The sequence below is a fragment of the Electrona antarctica genome, assembly GCF_951216825.1.
Source record: "Electrona antarctica genome assembly, chromosome: 24".
NCBI classification, from domain to species: Eukaryota; Metazoa; Chordata; class Actinopteri; order Myctophiformes; family Myctophidae; genus Electrona; species Electrona antarctica.
The window spans coordinates 21,313,938-21,320,617 of record NC_136803.1 but is presented as its reverse complement, the minus strand read 5'-3'; the positions used below and the strand labels follow the sequence as shown (position 1 = coordinate 21,320,617).

General features: G+C 41.9%; 1 long non-coding RNA gene across 1 annotated transcript; it reads left to right on the top strand.

The window, feature by feature from the left end:
- Positions 1 to 307: 307 nt before the first annotated feature.
- Positions 308 to 4,195, top strand: LOC306917484. The gene is made up of 3 exons (XR_013789196.1): positions 308 to 423; positions 826 to 948; positions 3,753 to 4,195. It is a non-coding gene; the product is annotated as an uncharacterized lncRNA (long non-coding RNA).
- Positions 4,196 to 6,680: the final 2,485 nt, after the last annotated feature.

Below are 6,680 nucleotides of genomic sequence, written 5' to 3'. Positions count from 1 at the left end.
TTTTTTTACTAACGGGTAATGTACTGTGCCCATGATCAGGATTATAAACCCAGACAAACAACACAGTCTCAGGGGAAAAAAAGTCACATTTGATCCAGAAGTTAACTCTGGCAAATGGGTTCTAATCTGACTCCACCAGATGGGGGCGGTGTTGATTCACAAGTTCAGACAATGCTGAAACCCCGGCTGAAACCAATGTGATTGTGATTCTCTTCCATCAGGTGAAATGGGTTCCCCACTACAGATTTACCAGTGCAGTGAGTGGACGGTGGACCAGATAATTACCTCATTCTAAAAGTTGTGACCAGTTTACTTTAAATGGGCTTTGTTGTTGCTTTGATATCGGTATATGCAGTGTTGTAGTGGTGCTTTTAGAAGTGGGTGGACGCCCGATAAACTCTCTGACCATGCACAGACAACAAGGTAAGACTTTATGAATGATGCTGGTATGAAATATTGCTCGTTTGACAATGAAAACGCTGTAGTTTTGTCAGTAAAATGGGCTTTGTGTGGGTGTTTAGTCAAGTGTGTGTGAATGTGAATACACATACAGTGAATGGCAAATCAAGTGGCAAAGTGATCATGAGTGACATAGTCAGTTTAATGTCGTTTAATGCAATCAAATATAACCTTTCTGTTTGGATGTATGGTCTACACAATTAGAGAATGTAGAAGATTTTTTAATTTTTATGTTTGCCTGTTATCTCCTATGGTACCAACATCAATACAGCATGGCAATATGTATATATATTCTTTAGTTGCAGCAGACCTGCTGTTTGTTCAGGTATGTGGTGGTGCATAAACTAAATGCTGTTTTGATTCCAGGGACAGGAAGCAGAGCTTCCCAAGATGACCTGAGAGGTCTGGATGGTTCATCATCACATCTCAAGAGAAGACCAGCAGTGATGCAGGCCGCCATGTTACCAGTGATCAAGTTACACAGAATAGGTATGACCTGTTTTACTACTGTATGCTACTGTAAACATTTAGTCTAATAGGTACTGTTTTAATACTATGTTACTGTAAACATTTAACTATGTTCACTGTTACAATTATTAGCATGTAGATCTGTTCTTTTTGGCAAGCGACAAAGCTGTGTGGTGGATTACTGCACAACACGTTGGATGTCATGTGTACAATTTTTTAACACAAATGTTCTCTTCTGGGGTTCCTACTGTACTAGCACACTGCAGGGTTTCAACTTGGGCGTCCTTGACATGAAAAAGTGGAGGACCAACTCTCCTAAGCTATGGATAAAACTATTGATCACTGGTTATTGGTAGAGTTGTCCCGGTATCAGAAAAGCTGCCGATACTGCCTAAAATGATTTTATCTGTATCAGCTAGTATGTCGGTCTACTCTATCCCGATCCGATACCACATCATTTATCACAACATGATATTTCAGAATAGTAATACATTTTGATTGCTTCAGTTGGTGTTGCACTATTAAATATAAGATGTGTGAAATTAAGACCCAGGATCACATTAGATAATTGACACAGGGGTGAAAAATGGGTTACAAAGTCGTGGGATAAAAATTATAAAAAATAAATTAAAAACAACGTTGGCTCTGAAAGAATATATATTCAAAGATTTGTACTACATTTTCACCATTTTTCTAAAATAGCAGACCTACAAGCTCGTAGCGTGGCACTCTGTGCCGTGCTATGAGCTTGCTATGAAATGTAGATTTTTCAATGGCTAAAGCATAACATAATGCTTAAACCACCAAAAGGGGTTCCCGTTCAGAATGGGTTAACCGCCAGAGTTAAAATCTGCCCTTGCCAAGGATTCAGAGCGTTTCATAGAATATTATCCACCCGCCGATGGCTTTGAAAGACCCAGTTGAGTCTTGTAAAGTCGGGGGGAAAGAACTTTGCCGGCGTATTTTTGAGGGACTCCTATATACAGGTTTAATGTTTGTCTTTAGTTCAATGTTTGTTTAATAAACACCATTGACAATGAAGGGAAAACTTACGTCATTTTGTAACTCATTACGTCATATTGTCTCTTTATTGTTAATAGCATAAATGTTTGTTGGCACCGTTTGTTTTACATCACCATTACATCACCTAATCAACATGAGTTAGACACTTCACATGGGTGTCATACTGATACTTTATATATGACATATAAAGGTAGATGCCCTTTCCGGCTCTGGAGCATATGTGCTCAAGGGAGGGCAAAACTTTCCCGACATTCCTTGCGAAACACCGCGGAAGCATAAGCGTGTGTCACAGAGCTCATGTTTGGGTCTGATAAGTCCTGGAAAAGATGCGCTGTGATTGACCAGTAATCACTTGAGTGGCAGCGTGACGTAACGTGCCTTCCACACTTCTGGCGTACTGCCTCCCCCAGTGTACATTATTGCGCCCCTCTTCCAACACACATCGCTCCAACGAACTGCAGCGGCCAATGAGGCATCTATTTTTTTAAATATCTATGTGACCTTGGGTTTGCACTAGAGTTCAGTACAGTACCTATAACAATAACAGCATAGTTTCACCGCTCAGTTCACACAGGTGTGATTTTATTTTTTATAATCATTAGAACTTCACTTAAACCAATGACGTGTGTTTTCAATTAATCTATCATGGTTAAAATGGAGTTTGAAGTTACAAACATGTTTGAAAGTGAAGTCTAGCACCACGTTACGAATTGCCACGCAGATCAGAGGATAGCATGGGTCCGCCCCAAATGGAGTATTTTTTTTTAGCAAGGTGAAACGCATCCAAAAGCCAGTGGGAAGATGCAAGTTGGAACATCATCTGTGTAGAGCATGTCATTATCTGTGGGAAAGGCAGTAATACGGTGTATATAAAGTCGAAAATGTTCTCTCTGCAACAGAACACACAACGCAGCTCCTCTGTGATTACACTCTCGGGGCGGTGGGAGCCGACTGACAAACATAATTGCTAATCTGAATACCATGGTTATTTTGGCGTTAACTGAGCATCGGGTCTGGTCGAGACCGGACGGTCAGACCGGGTCTAATACATTTTAATTATCCTCGGTTTATTTCGGACCGGGTTCGTTTTTCCTCTGTCCCATTTCAGACATTATTTAGTGCAGGTTCATTCACGTGCATTTATCTAAAACTGAAAACAGGTGGTCATGTCATAATACCTATGTACGGTATGGGTAACCAGACAGTGACCTTGTGGTTAGAGTGTCCACCCTGAAACTGGAAGGTTGGGGGTTCGATCCCTGGCCGGGTCATACCAAAGACTGTAAAAAATGGGACCCAATGCCTCCCTGCTTGGCCCTCAGCATCAATGGGTTGGATTGGGGGTCAAATCAACTAATGATTCCCGAGCGCGGCGCACACTGCAGCTTACCGGTCCAAGAGATGGGTCAAATGCGGAGAACAAATTTCACTGCGGTAATGTGTGTGAGTAACGTGTACGACTTTGACCCAACTTTGACATGACATGACCACCTGTTTTTTGTTTTAGATAAATAAAACCTGTGTGTTTCATTCATACACGGGTCCGTTTCGGTCCGGACCATGTTTATCTACGGGTGAACATTTCACTAACAGCAGATCTACAAGCTCACAATGCTCACACAATTTGAGCTTGTAGATCGGCTATTTTTGACCAAGAGACTTGCCATAGAGGGAAAAAGGAGAGGACCAAGTATAGACTCCTGGGGGACCCTGGTCAACTAAATATATAAAGTTGGGTCTGAACTTGAAGGCAGATTGATGCACGAATCCAGCTCTTATCAGATCTATGTTTTCTACCTCAGATACCTGTCCAGACCAGGACCAACCTAAACCAAGACGCTGCTGTGACCAATGTGGAAGAGGCTTCACTTCAGTTTACAATCTCAAAATTCACCAAAGAATTCACACTGGAGAGAGGCCTTACAGCTGTGATCAATGTGGGACAACATTCACCACGATGTCTACCCTTAAGAGACACAAGAGAATGCACACTGGAGAGAGGCCTTACAGCTGTGACCAATGTGGAACAAAGTTCACCAGAATGTCTACCCTGAAGACACACAAGAGAATGCACACTGGAGAGACGCCTTACAGCTGTGATCAATGTGGGAAAAGCTTCACTGCAATGTCTACCCTGAAGACACATAAGAGAATGCACACTGGAGAGAGGCCTTACAGCTGTGATCAATGTGGGACAACATTCACCACGATGTCTACCCTTAAGAGACACAAGAGAATGCACACTGGAGAGAGGCCTTACAGCTGTGATCAATGTGGTAAAAGCTTCACTCAACTGAATGACCTTGTGACCCACAAGAGAATTCACAGAGGAGAGAAGCCTTTTGGGTGTGATCAATGTGGGAAAAGCTTCACTGCAATGTCTACCCTGAAGACACATAAGAGAATGCACAGTGGAGAGAGGCCTTACAGCTGTGATCAATGTGGAACAAAGTTCACTGCAATGTCTACCCTGAAGACACATAAGAGAATGCACACTGGAGAGAGGCCTTACATCTGTGATCAATGTGGGAAAAGCTTCACTGCAATGTCTACCCTGAAGACACATAAGAGAATGCACACTGGAGAGAGGCCTTACATCTGTGACCAATGTGGGAAAAGCTTCACTGAAATGTATACCCTGAAGAGACACAAGAGAATGCACACTGGAGAGAGGCCTTACAGCTGTGACCAATGTGGTAAAAGCTTCACGCAACTGAATGACCTTGTGACCCACAAGAGAATTCACAGAGGAGAGAAGCCTTTTGGGTGTGATCAATGTGGGAAAAGCTTCACTGCAATGTCTACCCTGAAGACACATAAGAGAATGCACAGTGGAGAGAGGCCTTACAGCTGTGATCAATGTGGAAGAGGCTTCACTTCAGTTTACAATCTCAAAATTCACCAAAGAATTCACACTGGAGAGAGGCCTTACAGCTGTGATCAATGTGGGACAACATTCACCACGATGTCTACCCTTAAGAGACACAAGAGAATGCACACTGGAGAGAGGCCTTACAGCTGTGACCAATGTGGAACAAAGTTCACCAGAATGTCTACCCTGAAGACACACAAGAGAATGCACACTGGAGAGACGCCTTACAGCTGTGACCAATGTGGGAAAAGCTTCACTGAAATGTCTACCCTGAAGAGACACAAGAGAATGCACACTGGAGAGAGGCCTTACAGCTGTGACCAATGTGGTAAAAGCTTCACGCAACTGAATGACCTTGTGACCCACAAGAGAATTCACAGAGGAGAGAAGCCTTTTGGGTGTGATAAATGTGGAAAGTTATTTACTCAGTATAAAACATTAAAAACTCATCGGTGCATCAATGCTGGAGAGTGAAGCCTTCCTACTTGACCAATCCAAGAATCCGTCTCATTCAAAAGGAGGAACTTGAAGACCACCTTGACTTCAGTATGTTTTTTTTCTAATCAGTTTTTTTTTTATCTCGGATCCAAGCTGCCAATATTTCCATTTTCATAGTAATTTGCTTAACTGACCAAATTTAAAAGAACTCTGTTATTTCTACCTTTCTTCCCCCCCCCCCCCCCCCCCTCTCCCCCCACACACACGCACGCGTGCGCACACACACTTGCATTTGAGCTGTAAAGGACAGTCTGAACTCTAAAAAAAACCACACCCATGTGAAGTTGATGGGCGCTCTTATCATTATAGGCCTACATCTCATGAACAACAGAATTTATGTGATTGGTTAGCTGATTTCCTCGTCTACATATGACGTACATTTTCCTTTCATTGTCAATGGCATTTAATGTTCGTGTTGCCACACATATTTACACCATATTTGGTGGACATTTGACCTACTTTCTCCTTTCATTGTCCATGGCAAATATTGAGACGTGTGAGGACAAAAGCTGTATAGAAATAGGATCTCGTGAATCTCAACTCAGGTTTACTGACTTAAGATGGATCCATCAGTTAGTCGGGAGTGATTTGATGCTTGTTGTTATGACACTTTGTATCATTCTTAAAGTGCATTTAGATTTGTGTTGTTCCACTTCCCCCCCCCCCCCCCCCCCCCCCCCCCCCTTGATATTTAAAACTTTAAATACTCTATAAAAGCCTTTAGGGGGACACACTGCAAAGTAGCTTCATTTCACTTCACTTGACCAAAAGTGAAATGAGTGTGGAAAATATTATTTACACAATTTAGTAAATTGTTTCACTCCTCTGACACATGTCTCTCTTTTTTTTTTTTTTGGTGATCCTTGTTTTTCAAAATAATTCAAAAGACCGTTCACAGTCACTCACAGTTATGAGTGTTGTTTCAGGGGACTGTATAGGTATAGATTCTGTAAGTAAAACTTAGTTTGTGATGTCTCTGAAATGGTGCATCTTGTCAGGTATCAATAGCAGCAAGTGTTTGGTGAGGTTTGTATTTGGTGAGGTTTGTATTAACAGCTATATTTGTTTTGCAAGTTAAAGTGCACATTTCTATTGCCTCGGAATGTACCCACATTTTAAACGGCTTCATGCTGCCCGTTGTACTAAATTTATATGGGCAATATTTTCAGGCAAAGGAGTTTGTTTAGTATTGTCTTGAGCAGTGATGGGTAGTGGGCAATGATGACCAAAATCAAATCCATGAGCATAACTTAATAGGCTGACAAACGCAATTGATCATAAATGTTTGGGAGATGTGACATTTTATCAGGCTTTTTCATGTAGTTGAGGTCTTTCATAGCATTCCCATTAACCCACACAC